This window comes from Desmodus rotundus, chromosome 5, assembly GCF_022682495.2.
Source record: "Desmodus rotundus isolate HL8 chromosome 5, HLdesRot8A.1, whole genome shotgun sequence".
Lineage (NCBI taxonomy): Eukaryota > Metazoa > Chordata > Mammalia > Chiroptera > Phyllostomidae > Desmodus > Desmodus rotundus.
Window position 1 is genome coordinate 49,660,700 of NC_071391.1, and position 18,243 is coordinate 49,678,942.

Below are 18,243 nucleotides of genomic sequence, written 5' to 3' on the forward strand. Positions count from 1 at the left end.
GGTTTATTGGGGATTGACCTCAAGAACCATGCCTGTTGGGCAGTGGGACAACTGTGGCTGTGATGCAGACCCCATAAAGGCCTCAGCCCCCCTCTCGGGAGTTCTGAAGTTGGAATGACTTCTCACAGTTGTCCCAAGTTGGAGCAAGGGGGCTGAGCCTTTATTCCACCCTGTGGACCAATGATTGGATGCCGGCTTGTCAGAGCAGGGGAGTGACAGTAGATGAGGAGTGTCTCTTCAGCCCGAGGCAAGAGAAGGAACGGAGTTTCGAGTTTCTGCAGGCTGTCAGCCAAGGAGGAACGAGTGCTCGAGCCTGAGGTGGGAGACAAGGGCCCCCTGAGTCAAGTAGATCCTCAGGAATGTTTGTTTCATGATGGAAAGGATGTGTCGCCATTGCCTGCAAGGTACATTTGGAATGTCTTATTTAGTGCACGAGGCTTCTCACCATCAGTGTTGGAGGGTCCGCCCCCAACATCCTCTCCCCTCCACTCTCATCTCTCACCCTCCCCGCTTGCTTCCAACTTACCAACCATACTGTGCTTCTTGCAGTTTCCCAAGCTCAGTGTGCTATTCTCACCTCTCTGCTTTTGCACATGTTGTTTCATCTGTCTGGAATGCCTTCAAATGGAGAAAAAAAATCCTATTCTCCTCTTCCAGCCCATTCCTGCTCATCAACAAAATGGGCTCAACTCTGCCTCTCCTGGGAAAGCTTCTACTAATTCCTTTAAACCGGGTGCCCCCACACGACCAGGGTGCAGTTGTTGGGTGCCCATGTGCGTGAGATCTTCATCCAGGCTCAGATCCACAGGGGCTGGTGCCACGACAAACCTGTTACTCGGGACGCACTTGTGGAACTGGAGTAGGAGATGTCAGGAAACGGCGGCAGCCAGGGAGAAAATGGGCAGTGCAAAGCCAGGAAGCAGGAAAGTGCCCACATGCCGGGAGAGGGCGGCGGTGCCCACGCTGTCCGACATAACTGCTGTCTTCGTGCTACTCCCCTGGCCGCCCTCTTCGTCGTGCTCATCAAGGCCACAGTGTCCACTACAACCAGGCTCTGGGCCACGTGCTTTATAGACACACTCCCTTTAACTCTTATTTTCGCCTCACTGTCGGTAGCCCCCAATAGTGAGTGCTATTATTTCCAACACTTTACAGATATGCAAACTGAAGTTCAAAAAGGTTAGGAGCTCCGACCAAGGCCGCACAGCTGGATGCTGGACTGTGTGATGTAAGCACGCTATTCTCCAAGCCAGCGGGCAGCTGGGACATGCTGATCTCATCCCTTCCCGCTCCCCCACCCATCCCTGGCTGTGGAACTCCCTTCCTAAATGAAAGGATGCCCCACTGGGATGTAGGGTGGGCCCAGCTGCTGCCCCCAGAGACTTGGGCCGGGCCTTGGGAGGGGTTGGGGAGGATGTTCAGAATCATGTCTGCCCTTCCAGATCAGACCCAAAGTCATGTCTGACTCAGCTGCAGTTATGAGTGCTGCTTGGAGAGCTCCTCCCTCCTCCCTGCAGGGGAAGAGCCCCTCCCAGAGCCAGCCTCGGCTACAGCCTGGACTCGGGCTCCCAGGTCAGGGCCCTGCCACTGCCAGGCTGCCGTAGCAAAGGCCGTCTTCAAGGGGAAAGCTGCGGGCGCTGGGAGAGTCCCTGACCGCCCACACAGAGGGCTGCGGGCGGGGCCTGAGGTCCCTCTGCGTGAGGAGCCTGAGGACCCTCGCACAGGCCCGAAATCTCCACCCCGGCTGGGAGCCCCCTGTCTTGGCTTCCTTGCCTTAGGAAATGCACAAGCAGCCAAGGGCTGGTCCTAGGGACTTGGGGAGGGAGCAGACCCCCGATCAGGACATGACAGGGACAGACAGATGGACACACAAGAGGCAGCACAGCCAAGAGAGAGGCTTTTAGCCAGACTGGTTTAAATCGGGCGCCAAATATGTCGACCGTGGGAACTTTGGGAGGGCACCTGACTGTGTTGGGCCTCAGCGTTTTCATCTGCGAAACAGGACAAGAGTTTCTGTCTGGCAGGGTTGTCGTGGGGACGCAATGAGATAGACACTGAGGGTATTTGACGAGGCAACGGGCCCGGTGCCCGGACAGAGATGTGGACGGCAGCTGAGACTACCAGTCATCCTAGTGGACTTGTCACATCGCTCCAGTCCTTGCTGGACAACAAAGACGTTTCTTGGCCTGGCACTTAAGACACCCACCCTGTATGTATCCAAAAAAACCCTACGACACTAATTTGAAAGAATATATGCACCCCTATGTTCACTGCAGCATCATTCACCATAGCCAAGACATGGAAGCCGCCCAAGTGCCCACCAAGAGATGAGTGGATCTAAAAGCTGTGGTACGTATATACAAAGGAATATAACTCAGCCATAAAAAGAATGCGATCTTACCATTTGTGACAGCGTGGATGGACCTGGAAGGTATTAATAAGTAAAATAAGTAATGAGTAAAATAAGTCAGTCAGAGATAGACAAAGACCATATGATTTTACTTACATGTGGAATCTAAGGAACAAAACAAACAAACAGAACAGAAACAGACTTGGATACAGCGAACAGACTGATGGCTGCCAGAGGGGAGGGGACTTGGGGGCCTGGGTGAGAAAAGTGGGGGACAGAGAAACACAGATCGGGAGCTGCAGGTCAGTCACAGGGATGTCGAGTACGACACAGGGAGTACAGTCGGTGAGTAACTATGTCTGCTGCTTAGTGGGGACTGGAAGTGCTGGGCGCACACTTTGCAAAGTGTGTGATTATCAAACCCCTAGGCCGTGCACCTGAAACTACAACAAAATAATACTGAATGCAAACGGTAATGGAGAAATAAAGTGTAAAAAGGTTGCTAATATAAAAAAAGACACGTAGCCTGCCTCTTCAGTTCCCTCACTCGCGTTTTGCTCTAGCAGCTCTAGCCTTCTCTCTCATACCCTAAGTTTTTACTGAAATTATGTGTTTACTGTGTGTTCATTGGTCTTTTCCCCAGCTTGACATGGTCTTTTAAGGGGAACCTAACTATTTCTGGTGCCTCTGTCCTTAGAGGCCAGCACAAGGTCTGGCCACAGCGCCCAGTGCCCAGGGTTTATTGAGTTGCATGGAGTTCTGTGGTTTCTGAAGGCAGAACGGGCCCCAGTGGTTCGGCGACGTGGGGAGGACGGTGCAGCGTGAGGACGGCGTTTCTGCTAGAACTGTCCGCAGGGCGGGGGAAGATGCGGTTGGTTTCCTGGAAGCATCCGAGCAGAGCCCGAGTGGGTATTTGGCAGGGGTGTGATCACCAAGGCCCAACGAACGGGACCCACAGAATCCATGAGCCTGGGGAGAAGGGTCCGAGTTGGAAAGCTGTTCAGAGACCCTCAAGTCCAACTCCCTCACATACAGATGGGGTGACTGAGGCACAAAAGGGGAACAGACTTGCCCAACGTGAACCAATGCCAAATCCAGGATGAGGAGCAGGTCTCCAGGCTCTGCAGAAAGAGGACAAGGTACTGTTTTATCCGTTTTACAAAGGAGAAGACTGAGGCCCAGAAGGAGGAGGAAACTTTCTGAAAGGTCTCCAAGAGAGTCTGTGACAGATCACAATCCGTTTCTGGCTGCAAGGCTTCCACATGGCTGCCGAGGCTGGAAGGTTTCCGGAGGAGTGAGAGTCAGAAGCCTGATCCCCATCCCTGTCAAGGCTGGAATGAGTCACTTCCTGGGGCCATTGCTCGGCATCTCCAGGCTGGAAAAGCCACCTCACATTCCCTTGGCTCCCCTGACCGAAACTCTGTCAGGGCAGTCCTTGGCGGCAAGCCTTTCTTTCTCTCTCAGGGGGAGAGAAAGAAGGAGGGGAGGGGAGGGGAGGGGAGGGGAGGGGAGGGGAGGGGAGGGGAGGGGAGGGGAGGGGAGGCGGCTCTCCAGCTGGGAGGGCAGATTGCACCAACCTGGGAAAGTCAAGCAGCAGGGAGGCAGCATCTGCACCCATGGGCAACAGCTGCAGCCCCTGGGCAGCTCTACCTCTCAGCCTTTGAGAACCAGGAGAAGAAACAGCTCAGATTTGCCCATGCCTCAGCTGTGCTCCCATCAGACCCCTGCTCTTCCCTCAGGTGCCTCCTCCCCACCCCCTGAATCCATCTCCTCAGTTGCTGTCCTGTCTAAAGCATCAGACGCGTCTGACTCCACATGATCTCTCTTGCCTGTGTGTCTTTGCACACGCTGATCCCTGTCTGGGATGCCGTTTCCTCCCTTGCCCCTCTAACTCCTACTCATCTTTTACTTCTTCCTCTGAGGCTCCTTTGAGAGGACTTCTAGACCCTTCCACTCAGCCCCTCCTCTTCCCTGAATGGATCACATGCTGCCTGCCCTGGCTTTGCCCAGCCCAGGCACCTCCTTCCCTCCATCACAGCATGGGTCACACCAGCAGTCACTGTCTGGGTCCAGGTCTGGGGCTGCCTTTGTCACCAGACTGGAAGCCTCTAGGAAACAGGGTTGGGCTTTGACTTAGGCAACAGCCCCAAATGCAGCGAAGGGCTGACTGCAAAGGATGAACTAGTTCGTTCATTCATTCATTCATTCATTCACTGCGCAAATACTGACCAAACACCCACTAAAAGCCAGATGTTGTTCTAGGTGCAAGAGATGGAGCAGTAATGACGCAGACAAGTCCCCGTTGCATGACCATCAATCACTCTGTGTGTGGCGGGGGGTGGGAAGTGCAGGGGACAGTGACAATAAAGTAATCCAAATTAGTCTGGATGATGAGAGATGCTATGGGAAAAGGAAAACTGTTTATAGACCAGAAACTACAAATATGGAAGCAGGGGTTTCAGACAGGTACCGGGCCAGGGTGGGGGGGATGCATGGTAAATTCCAGCCCTACCTGCCCATCCCCCACCTCCCCCACCCATAGGTCTCTCTGTTCCCTTCCCTCTCAAGGGCTGCCAGGTCCTGGGGTAGGAGGCATGTGAGAAGGAAGCCTTGTTCCACCACTACCACCCACCCCCGGAAGTGCCAGACGTCTCTCCCGCCCACAGACACGCTGCCTGGCTCTCCAGGAATTCGATTCAGCAACAGCTACTGAGTGGTTAGTTATGCAACAGCCACAATAACTGTCAATTACTGCAGGCCTGCGAATTTCAGGGGCAGGGGTGGCCTCCCTCTCTCACGAGCCTGTCAACAGCCTGGCCAGGGGGGGACTTGCCCAGGGTCACAAAGCTGATCCCTGGTCCAGCTGGGATTTGAGCCTAGGCCTGGTGACTCCTGGGTCCATGCGCTGCCCACCAGAGCCCACAGCCCCCGAAGCATTAGAGGGTAGGCGAATAGTCCCAGTGGTGGACAAAGCCAGAGCCTGAGCCTGGATTCCAAGGTCCGAATCCCAACGCAGGTTTGCTGAGGCAGAAGAAGCCCCTTAACTTCTCTGGGCCTCCGTTTCTCTTTGTGTCAGGAGGAGCCCATTAGCCCAGTCCACCTGAAAGGGTTGTGCGAGCATCAGAAGAGATATGGCGTGTAAGTTACTTGGAAAATACCATTATGACACAGCGTCAGCCCCTCTGCACCGGAGAGCCCCCAGGCCACCCTCCCTACCCCTCCAGCTCCGCCCTGGTGTTGGGGCCTAAGCCAAGCGGGCCGAACACTCAAGGCAGGTGCCGAGCGTGAGCACGCTGCTGACCCAGCCCCTACGAACCCTGCTTACCTCACAGTCTGGCAGACAGAAAGCCAGCATCAAGGCCAGGGATGGTGCTGAGGACTAGATTGCCATTTGGATAAAGGTGAGGGCTGGGTCAAGGGTTAGAAGTCCTGCAGGTTCACGCTGAAGCAGAATGACTCAGTAATATCTCTGCTCCCCTGCTGCTATTTCCATGCCTAGAGGAGGAGGGACTACTATGTGCTGGTGCTTGCTCAGGCATTATCTCATTTGATCTGCTGTGCAGATCACAGAAATGCTAACTAACCAGCTCTGCACACCAAGCGCACCAGGCTGCTCCGGCTGCCGTAACAGACGGGGTGGCTCAACCGACAGAAATGCATCTTCTCACAGGTCTGCAGGCTGGAAGTCTGAGATTAAGGCATTGGCAGTGTTGGTTTCTTCCTGGGGCTTCTCTCCTTGGCTTGTAGATGGCCGTCTTCCTGTTCACACGGCACTCTCCCTGTGTCTGTGTGCAAACCTCCTCTGCTGGAAGGGCACCAGTCATGCTGCACTAGGGACTACACACATGACCTCATTTTAACTTAATTACCTTTCTAAAGACCCCATCTCCAAACATAGGCACATTCGGAGGTCCCGGGGGTCAGGACTCAAACATGCCGATTTGGGGGAGATTCAATTCAGTCCAGAATGATGAGTAAGTGACAGAGTCAGACCTTGAAATTGGGTCTTTCTCACTTAAAAATCTACCCTTTTCCTACCATAACACATTATCTCCTGCCCTCTCCCCTGAACCAAACCTTTCTCACTGGCCTGCACAAGGGGAGCTAACGTGTTCTGAGCATCTACTGCATACAAGGTGCTTTGCCGCCATTATTTCATTTAAGGTAGCAACCCTGGGAAGTGGGCACCTTGAAGAAACTGAAGCTGAGGGAAGGAAAGTGGTCCGAGGACACACAGATGCTAGTGGCCAAGGCAGGGTGTGCGCTGGTGTGCCTGGCCCTCTCTTTCCTGCCACACTGTTCCCCTCCTGGGTTGATATTCACCTTAGTTGACCATGATACTGCCACACGGCAGTATGGCAGCATGGCCAAATGGATGTTGGCACTCCCGGCTGGGGCACAGGGCTGCCAGGTATTAACCACTGAATTGCTGGAGTACCTGGGCAGAATGGGGAGCACTAAGGAAATTGAGGGAAATGGCTATTTCCCAACCAATCTAGCAGCAGAGCAATCTTCTTACAACCAGTAAAGCAGCCCTGATACATAAAGTCTGAACACCCATCCTCCTCACCTCCCTGAGTCATTCCTTTGGGGGTTAGGACCATGGCTAACAGCCAGAATTAGCTGATGGGGGTGGAAACACTGCTAGGAGCTCCTCCTGATCTAAAAGGTGCTTGATGAGAAGGTGTTTCCTTCCCTTGAAGAGAAGCCCTGTCTAAGGAGTAATAACTCAGAGCGGAGGGAGCAGGGGTGGAAGGGGCCTGGGAAATCATACTGCCCAAAGCCCTTACTGTACAGGTGGGGAGACGGGAGCCCAGGGGTAAGAATATGCCCAAGTTGGTACAGTGAGCAAGACCAGAGCCAGGGTCACTACATCTGACCAGGTGCTCAGACCCCACCAGAACCAGCCTCCATGCCCACTCATTGCCTCACCCCATGAGGGCTACAGGTGAGCTCAACAGCCTCTTGGTCTTCTGGCTTCTCCTAGAGATAAAAAGCCAAGAACAGGGCACCAGAGTTCCCTGGACTGCCTTCCCCTGACCTGAGCTGAGCTAGCCTGAATGAGGCTGGCAGCCATCCCCACAGGAGATGCCTCATCCCCTGCCTGTCCAGGGCCAGGTCAGCTGACCATGCTGTCGACCACAGGGCCTGGATGGGCTACTATCCATGAGTGAGAGGGCAGTGGCCTCATAGCACAACAGGAACTCCCTCCACCCTGATCCCCACATAAGTGAAGCTGTTGAGAGCACAGACTCTCTGAAACCAGAGGACCTGGGTTCAAGCCTTAGCTCCATCACTGACAAATTCCATGAATCCAGTAAGTGACTTAATAGCTCTATGCCTCAGTTTCCCTCTCTGTAAAATACGGATGACAACAGTAGTGCCTTTCACATGTAGAGTTGTGAGGATTGAATGCGATAAGACAAGACCTGCAGCTTGCCCACTGTGAGTTTCAGGGACGTTAACTTTAAGTTTTATTTTACTGGGGCCATTGTCACAGGTGCCAACAGCACAACTAACTTCAAGTCCCAGCTCTGCCTCTTTCTCACTGTGCGGCCTTAGGCAACCACTGCCTCGCTCTGAGCCTCCATCTCTAAAATGAGGGCATGAGCCCTGCCTACCAGGGTCACTGGGAACTTCAGATGTAGCAACAGCATGAGCCCCGGGAAAGGCTCTGCAATTGTTTAGTTCCTGTGTCTAGCACAGAAACTAAAAGAAAGGCAGGTTGACAGACAAGTATCTTTCCTTTTGGGACAGGTCCTCTCCTGCAACTCCAAATAGTAGGTCATAGAACTAGCTAGGGAGGGGGGGCCCCGCCTCAGCTGCAGGCAGTTCACTGACCCTGGCTGCTCACCATGTACTGAAGCCTCCCTCCTTTGCGTAACTGTTCCCGGGACATCTGTTCTGATTAGGCCAAAGCCATAGCTGATGAACTCTCTTCACCTGGCAGGGCACCTGGGTTATGTCACGCACTGGCCTGAGGCACACACCCTAAGGCAACTGCACCCTGGGTCCCGTTCTGCTCTTTCATCATCTCCTCTCCCTTCTTCCCTTGCCTCCCTCTTCCTTCACCTCTTGCTCACGACTTCCTGCCTGCCTCCTAAACTGAGACCATCCAGCTTCCTCCCCTCAGGCCCTGGTTTTGAAGACAGACCTTGACCTCCCAGCTCCTAGGCCTTTAACTGAAGACACTCAGGATTTCAATCTTTGGGGACAGGTGAGCAGCTATAACAAATAGCAGACACAGCCAGAGCAAAGGTTGCGGGAGTGTCCAACTTGTTGGCGTCTCTGGGCCACACTGGAAGAAGAGTTGTCTTGGGCCACACATTAAATGCACAAACACTAATGAAAACTGATGAGCAAAAAAAAAAATGTTTTAAATAAATTTGCAATTTTGTGTCGGGCCCATTCACAGCCACCCTGGGCCGCATGCGGCCTCTAGGCCGCGGGTTGGACGCCCCTGGAGGATGGAAAGCCCTGATGTGTCTGGGGCCCTGTCACCTAGAGGGGCTGATCATTAGCTTCGTCTTGAGCTGGGCAGATGTATGATGGGAAATGAGGCTGGACAGACAGGTGGGACCTCACCTCACGGTCCCTCAAGAACGTGAGAGGTTGAGACTGACAGAGGCAGTGGGGCAAAGCCTGGTGGTCAGTGTGCTTCCCGAGGACACAGCCACTCCGAGGGTCCAGGGAGGCCCATCCCGGGGTGTGACACAGGGGGTCTCTCAGCAGGTGAGCTAAGGCTAAACCAGCTCCCAGTGAAGCTCTGAGCTTGGAGGGGCGCGGCCACGTGCTCACCAGCTCGCAGATCCCACAGCCTGAGGTTTCATCTCCATGTAGCCACCAGTAAGCCGCACAACCACTGCCCCTCCCTGAGCCTCGGTGTCCCCAGCTGCAAAATCAGACCAATAATTGCATGTACTTTGCTGTGAGCACTCACACAGGGATGGCAGCGATTACAACATTTAGCACAACGCCTGGCACACAGCAAGAGCTCAATAAATATTAGTCTCTCCCCCTGCCCTCCACTCCATTACCCTGTGGCTTCAGCTCTGAGGGCAGCCGAGTGACCTGAGTCACCCCGTTTCACAACAGGACTTTACTGAACAGCACTTCTGAAATGTTTGTTGTAAGAGGTTACTATTGTTGATAGTAGTAAATACTCACTGAGCAATTCTGTGTCCAGAATCGTGGGAACCACTTACATAAATGATCCCATTGAATCCCTTCCACCACCTTCCAAGGAAATACTTTTGTTTTACAGAAAATGGAGTCTTTAAGGAGCTTAAAGGAAGTGGTCGAACCAAAAGTCAACCCCAGCTCTGTGGGGTCTAAGTGCTGAGCATTTCCCCACTTTTTCTTGCTGTTCCCACCACGTTTTTTAGCTTGTCTGTTTTCCCAGCAGCCTCCCTGCTCCAGCGCATGAGGCCGCGCGTGCCCAAGGGAGGCAGTGTGATGCAGCAGAAAGAGCATGGGCCTCAGAACCAGAGGCTCAGGTTCAAGTTCTGCCTCTTCCACTTGTGAGCTGAGTGACTCTGAGCAAGTTTCTTTACCTCCGAACCTTGGTTTCCTCCTCCAGACAACAGAGGTAAGATGAGCGATGGATGTGTGTACTCAGCCCAGAGTCTGAACTTAACGCCTTTTTCCTTCTCTTCCTCTCACACAGGGGTGTGAGATCCACTTCATGTACATGGCCTTGCTGTGGTCAGTAAAGCAATTAACCAGAGCCCTCTGCTTGGCTGGTAGACCCAGAATGCAATGGTCTGGCACCACTTGAAGAATGGACCCTGAAAATCACTGTCTTCAAAAATGTCAAGCATTTTTCCCGTTGTTCCAAGACCAAAGTAATACCTCCAGGCAGTCTGGAACTAGAGAGGCTGGGAATCTAAGAAGACTGACTTGGAACCCAAAGGAGTAGATTCTAACTGGAGCTCTGCCCCTACATGCTGTGTAACCCTGAAAAGCCCCTACCCTCTCTGAGCCTCATTTCTCCATCTGCAGGATCCAGGCCTCTAAGGTAGTTCAGCCTGTGCTGATTTCAGAGAGTGCCTCCTGGAGGGTGCCTGTCCTGGCCCCTGGGCTCTGATCCCGTCCAGGCCAGGGCAGAGGCTCTGTCCTCTGGACCCCAGGAAAATAGGCCCCGATGCACAGTCAGGATGGGTAAAATAACCAAGCAAGGTCTCCCAATCAGAGAACTAAGACAGTTGTTTATTACAAAGAGACTCAGTCAGGTCAGGCACCCGCCTTCCCTATCAGATGAGATCGCACTGTTCAGGGTGGTATGGCCATAGACCCGCCTTCCCTACCAAAGAGAAGGAAAGGTGTTCAAGTTCACAGACAGACTCCATAGTCTCTCATTGCTTACAAGCCCCAGACTGAGCGGGCTAGGCCTCTTCTCAGCACTTTATAAAAAATCAAATGGAAATTCAGGAAAGGGGCTTCATCAACTTGCTTGAGATCACAGCTAAGAAGCGCTGGAATGGGAATTTTCTCTGGCCCCATGGTCTACATTCTACAAATCCAATCACTGTATTTCCATGATTCCAACCTCGTGTGACTCTGATTGTAACAGTTGATATTCCAAACATCTGGTTACTGCCCCTTCCTGACGCCATGGCAGCTCTATTACGTGTCCAACACGCATTAAGTCCAAATGCCCATTCTTCCGCAAACACTCACTGAGCGCCTAGTAGGTGCTAGGTCCTGACTTGATGTTAGGGACCCAACAGCAAGCTCAGTGGAGTCCCTAGACTCACAGTCCAGAGGCTGACGTGAGAGGCGGCAGCTAAAGACACAGATACACATTACTCAGCGTGGCGACCAACTGGAGGCATGAACTGGGTGGGGGGAGCTGTCCCAGGAACTGACCGCAGAGTGAGAGGGGCTGGGGGCACAGGGCAGAGGCTGGGGAGCAGTCTCGCATGGGCTGGGGACCAAGGAGCAATCAACAAAGGAGAAAGGAGCAGCCATGATATGGGAGAAAATGAGGAAGGAAACCAGGAGAGTCAGCTGTGACGAATGTCACACGGTGAGGGTTGGTGAGCCATTGCTGGCAGCTTAGCAAGAGCAAAGGCCGTTTTACGGTTTTCTAGGGGGGATGAGCGGAGAGTGGGAACAATGGATCTAGGCTGTCACTTAAGAAGTTTGGCTGACACAAAGCGGGGAACTCGGTAAATATTTCCAAGTGAATGTAACAGAGCAAGGGCTGGGGAGCAGGGCAGCAGTGAGTGCAGAGCCACTCGGCTGGGGCAGGGCTTCTTTTGTTCTTTTGGCTTCTTTTGTTTGAACAGGGGTGATACCGAAGCCGAGGTTCTCAGACTTCCCATTGTAACCTGTTAGTGGGACGTAAAATCAATTTTCAGGGGTGTGACCACTATTGTCATTCCTGATGGAATACAGTAAGATAGAAAAGAAAATAGCAGAGTGCGCTGCCTGTGGTATGGGTAAGTATTGGCCTGTCAAACTTTTGTTTCAGCTCTATCTGTATGTATGTGCAGGCTGTGTGATAATATCCATCTCTTACTGTGGGCTGTCATTTAAAAAAATCTGCAAACCTCTTGATAGAACTTGTTTGCTCAAGGGGTAGGAACGATTCCAATGGCCTCAGAGTCAACTGCTGTGGAGTAGCATTCTGTAGTTCTGTTTGTCCTAGCACAGAAGGTAATAAACCGAGCACACATCCCTTTGCACGCAATAAGGTAATCACACGCCCCAAGCCTGATAAGGTCCCTGAGTCCATTGGCCCTCAAGGACTAGACAGTCAGGAAATGAGACGTCGTCCTGGATAGAGGGCGCTGCAGTGACACTGGTTGGACAGACTTTGTCAGGTGGAAATGGCCCTGCAAGTACATTGTTATTAATAAGCTGTTCTTGTCCACATCAGCTGGGGACACAGCCAGGGCTGGAATCCCATGTCCTGACTTCCAGTCAGGGGCCCTTTGCCTAGAGTGTGGTGGTAGGACACAGCCTGCTTTGTCAGGAAGACAGGACAAAGAGGAAACAGGGGAGGGTCCAAGCACTGAGGGCTACAAGGAGAGAGAGGGACAGAAGGGGGGAACACACAGACGGAGAAAGGAATGAGCGGTGCCTGTGGGGGAGGGGCTGAAGGCTAGAGAGAGTTGTCAGCCTTAGGAAGAAGACTGACAGGCTAACAAGAGAGGGAGAAGGCCTCCCAGAGCCATCCTCCTACCTGGGCACCCTTCTCTGGGGCTCTCTCGGATGACATCTGATAACAAACACAGAGACCATCGGCTCACAACAGAGGTGTCCTCACTGTGCCATAGAAGCACAGAGGAAGGACCGCCAGTGGTAAAGGTAAGGGTTGGGAAGTTTGGTGAGGGGGGCTTCCTGGAAGAAGGGATACTGAGCTGAATTTGCGATAGTAAGTAAGAGGTGGGGTGGGGCAAGGGACACTTCTGGGGGTAGAACAGCAAGAGCAAAGACACCGGGGAAGCAAACTACCAGAAGCCGCAGGGAAGCCCCACCAGCTAGGAGCATTAGCTCGCCCAGTGTCAGCAGGAGGCAGAGCTGCAGGGGTGCTGCATGGAGACACAGACCAAGTGCTTCCAGGCTCAAAGGAAGAGAAAGTGTGGCAAATGGAAATGGCTTTGAGGAGGAGGCAGCCCGCTTGGAAGGCAGCGAGGATTGCAGCTGGTAGACTGGGCTGAGAAAGTCATTCCAGGCAGGGGAGAAAGCATGGAGGTGGGGAGTGGGAGAGAAATATTTAGGGAAGCATTTGATTCGGCAGGAGGGGAGGGGTGTTCATGGTGCAACGTTTGCTGAGACACCAGCAAAGCCCGTGCACAGAATTTCACCCCTCTGCCGAGGAATGGCTGGAGTTACTGCAGAGAGCCCGTTTTAAGTTCTAGCTGTGTGAACCTAGATGAGTCACTTCTGAAATGAGACACGGTGTCTGGGTATCTGGTTAACAGGCCCCTATAGGGTAGTGAATGCCACCCTCGTCACCATTCTTAATTCAAACTAGGCTAAGGCAACGCCATCAGGCTTCCTTCCCTGAAGGAGGGTTTTCTCTGAATCTGTTGGGCATGAAAGGGGAGGTCAAAGGTTCTTTCTTTAAAAAAAAAATTGTTTTATTATGTTTATTGACTTTAGAGAAAGAGGAAGGGAGGAAAGGAAGGAAGGAGGGAAGGAGGGAGGGAGGGAGAGAGAGAGAGAGAGAAACACTGATTGGTTGCCTCCCAAATGCGCTGCAGGGTTGGGGGTGGGAGGGAATTGAACCTGCAACCTAGGCATATGCCCTGACGGGGAATCACACCCCCAACCTTTTAGTGTATGGGAAGACGCTCCAACCAACTGAGCCTCACCAGCCAAGGCTACTTTGAGTCTTTTGTTTCTTAATAGCCAGCTTAAAATCAATATCCCAAAAGGCAAAACTTGTGGTCCCCTTCAAGGTGAGTTTGAATTGGGCACTGAAAGGGTTTACAGGTGTCATGGTCCATTCTGCAGGTTTGCAGTTTAGAAAGGCCTCCCCCTTCAGTGTGACAGGGGAGACAGGAGGGGGAGCTTAGAGGCAGAGAGCCCATGGAGTGAGGCTCAGGACAGGGAACAGGTAGGGCTGATGGAGATTCCCCCCCCAGAAGCCCCCGGAGGTCACCTCCCAGGTAGGGAAGATCAGGGATATGATGAAAGTAGAAGTGCTCAGAAGCTGCCGCCATCCACCAGCCTGTGTTGTTTGTCACGTTTATAGTGACTGAGAGGCCCTTTGGAGGGGCTTAGAGCCTCTAGCCCGGCTGGCTCCACTCTGCATACAAAGGGCAGTGGGAGATAGCATCCCTGCGTTCCCAGGGAATGGAGTATTCCTCTCCGGTTCTCAGGTGCAGAAGTGAGCCTCACTCCACAACACACATGGAAGGAGAAGGTTAGAAGTCCCTAGGAAAGGGTCAAGGGATAAAGGGGATTTCTTTGAAAGAAAGTCCCACCCCCACAGGAAGGGGGGGGGGGCTGACCACAGGTGGGCTAGTGGGGCCAGAGGGTCAGGTGACCCTTTCACTGTCTCCTCCCCTCCCAAGCCTGCTGGGCTTTCCAGACTCTACCCCATCCCTGACAGGAGACATCCTAGGACAATAACTGCAAAACAGCACACAGCAGTCCTTCCAGGGAGCCAGACTAACACTTTACCTCGTTACCTGGTGACTCTGCACAACAGCCTCTCAGAGACATTAGGTAAATTCCTAAATTTTACCCAGAGCTGGTAAGTGGCAGGACTGGAGACTGACCCTTGTCCAAGCTTGGATGCTAGTTTTTTCCAGTCTTTCTCCCCTCCAGCGCAGGAAGGGGGCTCTGGCCCCTTCCAAGGCCCTTGGGATGCACTGAGAACACTAAGGGGGTGCAAAGATGACTTTCAGCAGCCCATTTATTCAGCTTGATTGTGAGGAGGCGAATGAATGCAAAGGAGTCTATGGTACAATTTCAAAGACTGATGAGAAGTCTGAGCAGTTGGCCCCACTGGCCTCACACTTCTGGAAGCTGGGAGAGGAGGATGGGCAGAGAGGAGAGAGGGGAGCTCTCCCTGTGCCACACTGATCAGGTCAGGCTCCCAGCCTTCCCCCTGCACATCCCCGCTGGCAGGGTCCGCAGGGCCCACGGGTCTCAGCCCAGGGGAGTGAAGACGCCACGCCACCACTACACGGAGACTTTTGAGTGCAGAAGGAAGACTTGCAAGAGCACTTTGTTCTGTGGGCAGCAGCTTTGATTTTGCTGCTCTGAGGCCTGGGGTAGTGGCCTCTACCCCCTTCCCTATCTCCCTACTTGCCTCCCTCCTTCCCCAGGCAGCCTGGCAGACACACACAAGTCTAAACAACTTTTTAATTTTAAAAAAATAAGGAAATAAGTAAAAAAACTGGGTGTGCAAGCCTGGGCCCCTGCAGGGGGAACATTGCCCAATCTCTGCACAGCAGGAAAGTTCCTGAGAGGTCCAGGGTTGGAGAGGAAAGCCCCCCTCAACAATGCCCCACACCCCATGCCTCTGGGGTACATTAGAACTCCCCCTTCCTCCTCCAGTCTGTACACTGGGAGACTCAGACCACCCCCATCCACCTGCCCTCGTAGGGAAAGCATCCACCGGGCAACTTTTTAGTTTTTGGGGTGTTTTTCTGCCCTTTTTACTGCAGACAGGGGTGAGACGGGGTGGGCTGCAGAGGCAAGAACAGACTTACATTGCTGCCTAGTCGCACAGGCAGTTTCCTTCTTAGAATCCCAGAAACCAGAAGTTCCATGGTTCCCTCCAAAAAAAAAAAGTCTGATTCTGTCTTCTCTCCTGCCAGGCTTTCTGCCTCATCCCGGCTCTGGCTTCTCTGCAGGTTCGTCTTTCAGCCTGTCTCTCTCTGCCTCAGATTCTTGGTCTGCCTCTCACTATGGTCTCTGGACCTCTTTCACCAGTTTAAAAAAAAAACCAACTTGAGAAGAGGAAGCCTCGCCCACCCAATCTCTTTCTTACCAACTCCCTCCCCCAATCCTCCTCCCATCCCACCCCCACACACAAACTCCAGCCACCTCCAGATGTTACCGACCAAGAGGGCCATCTGCTGAGACTTCTCAGGCACTCTGGAGAGGGGGCAGGGATCCGGGTTCCTGGAAGCTGCGAGCGAGGCCGACTGGAGTGGGCGGGAGCTGCGTACGCACTTTTGAGACGCTCCCTAGGGTGGAACCCTGGCTAGGCGCGGGCTCTGCGGGCGGGCGCGGGGTGGGAGCGGAGAGCGCTCCAGGAAAGGCCCGCACTTTGGTGACACTCCCTAGCTCGCCGGGCCGCCGGCTGGAGCCGCCACTGGGTGTCTGGCGGGCTGAGGGTTCGCCCGGTGGCGGGCGGGGACTGGGGTGGGGTGGGGGGCCGGGCCGCGCGGCGAGAGAAAAGCGCCGGCCGGAGAGCCCGCGGCCGGGCCGCCTGGGTGAGCGTGCCGAGGCTTCCAGGTGGGTGCGGGTCCCCGGGTGGAAGGGAGTCCGCGCTGCGAACGAAGGTCTGAAGCCGGGGTCACCAACCTGGCCGCCCCATCAGGCAGGCGGGCGGCGCTGGACACAGGGCCGAGGACGAGGGCCTCTCAACTTTTCCTGGACTCGGGGTGGCAGCCGCAGCCGCAGCCGCAGCCGCGGGACGCCCGGCTCTCGGCCGGAGTGGGGAAGCCTAGGGGGAGAGGTCTTCAAAGAGACAAAGGCTCGGATCGCGGGTGTGGGCCAGCGCCTCTGGGGTCTTTGTGCGGACACGTGCATCTCGCGTTTGTGGGCCTTTGTGGATTTGGGTCTGGGGACGTGAATCTGCCTGCGCCTTTGTGTGTCCGTGGCTTTGCGTGACTGTTTCGCTCTTTTGTGCACATTTTGAGGGCCCTCGTTTGGTTGTGGGTGTTGGTGGGCGCATCGTTGTGTGTCCGCTACGTGGTCTGTGCCTGTCGACGTGTCTAGGTTAGGAGTCCGTGGAGTGTGCGCGCGAGGAGAGCCAGACACCGCCCCCGACTCCTGGCTCCCCTGCTGTTCACCCCCACCAACCCCCGGACTTGGCTTCAAACTTTTCTCCGGGTTCCTCCGGCGACAGCCCCGATCCTCCTCTCCGCTGAAGTCTGGTCAAGGGGCACTGGCATCCCTCCCCTCTTTCGTCTTCTGGGGTCCGCAGAGCCCGGAGGGATAAGATAGGATTGGCGGGTGGGGGAATCGGCGGCGCCTGGGGACTGGCCCGGGCCAGGGCGTGAGGAGCGTGCCTGACAGCCTCGCCGACCAGCGAGGTGGGGAGAGGGAAGCGGCGGGTCCAGGACCCTGACCGGGAGCTGAGGAGAGGAAAGAAGAGGGCAGCCGGTGTTGCCCGCCCTGCGCTTCTCGGAGAGTGTATGTGACCGAGAGAGACAAGTCTACCGGGCTGAGAAGCCAGGGCCAGTCCCAGTCCCGGCTCCGCTTTGAGATCTGCTGTCCGTTTGCATCCGGGGGGGACCTGGTCTGGTAGGTGAGAAGGTCCTGCCCGTGGCGCTGGCTCGGAGACTCCCACGTGGACTGTGAGGAGTTAGGAGCCTTTGCACAGAAAGGTTGCTAATGGCCCACAGTGTACTGCACTGGACAAGTTGCTCAGCCTGTTACGGATGAGGGTGAACGCTCCCTGGAGGTGCCGAGCCTTCGGTGGGGATAACCAGGGCAGCCTTCGAGAGCCGGCCTGAGAACCGTGCCCTTCCACATTAGGCCTGGGCGAGTAGATGTCTTAGGAACCTCTCCCATTCCTCCTCCCTACTTGCTCTAGGCTTCGGAGAAGTCCAGGCTTGCAGAGCCCAAGTCTGACCCTAGAGAGAGGGCTCAGGCGGCAGGAGCCTGCTGGGCTTTTGATCCTGAGTAGCAAAGATAACCCTAATACCTTGCCACCCCGCACCGTGCCCCAGTCTTAAACTTGGAATTTTGCCAGATGTTGCAAATCTGATAGAGGGGCAAAAGTCCCTCGCTAGGAAAGGAGGCCACCATTGGCACTTTCCTTTCCCTCTCTGGGCCTCAGTTTCCCCTCTGGGAAGAGAGGTGTTGACAGCTTCTCTCTTCCCGTCCTATCCTGGCTGACTGGTTGAGACCCCAGAACTTGAAAACACTGTGATGTTTCTTTTCACACACACCTTTGTTCTGACTTAACCAATTCCCTGGCACTAATTTGCTCTTTTGAAGGGGGAGAGAGAAGGTGGCTTTGAAGTTAGGGAGGGATGGAGTGAGACGGACCAGGACCCCTTGGAGCCCAGGAATGAATGGAAGGGTGGAATGCAATAGTTGGGGGAAGCCAGGTAAATACACCCTGGAGGTAGCAAGTGTCTCCCACACAGGGGACAATGCTGCAGGGCTCTCTGGGATCTGATAACAGTGGGGGGTGGAGGTGGAGGTGGATTAGAATTCAATTTGAGGCTGGGAGGGAAGGCAGGGGCCAA

At 54.3% G+C, this 18,243-nt stretch overlaps 1 protein-coding gene and 1 long non-coding RNA gene across 5 annotated transcripts in view; one reads left to right on the plus strand and one right to left on the minus strand.

The window, feature by feature from the left end:
• Positions 1-16,074, minus strand: LOC123477910 (uncharacterized). 3 transcript variants are annotated; one of them, XR_008426872.2, is made up of 5 exons: positions 15,880-16,074; positions 15,526-15,738; positions 2,402-2,424; positions 527-618; positions 1-397 (listed from the first exon to the last, which is right to left on the minus strand). It is a non-coding gene; the product is annotated as an uncharacterized lncRNA (long non-coding RNA). The 3 variants fall into 3 exon arrangements; XR_008426871.1 differs by lacking the exon at positions 2,402-2,424 and having other exon boundaries at positions 15,880-16,070; XR_006652936.3 differs by lacking the exons at positions 1-397; positions 527-618; positions 2,402-2,424 and adding an exon at positions 2,481-3,471 and having other exon boundaries at positions 15,880-16,070.
• The window catches only part of TSKU (tsukushi, small leucine rich proteoglycan), a 17,987-nt gene continuing 12,056 nt past the window's right edge, over positions 12,313-18,243 (plus strand). The window contains exon 1 of one of the 2 annotated variants that reach the window (XM_045181915.3): positions 12,313-12,664. The gene's annotated coding sequence lies outside the window, so the exon portion shown is untranslated. Of the gene's footprint in view, positions 12,665-16,161; positions 16,277-18,243 lie in introns of those variants that run through there. The other variant, XM_045181914.3, reaches the window with a different exon arrangement.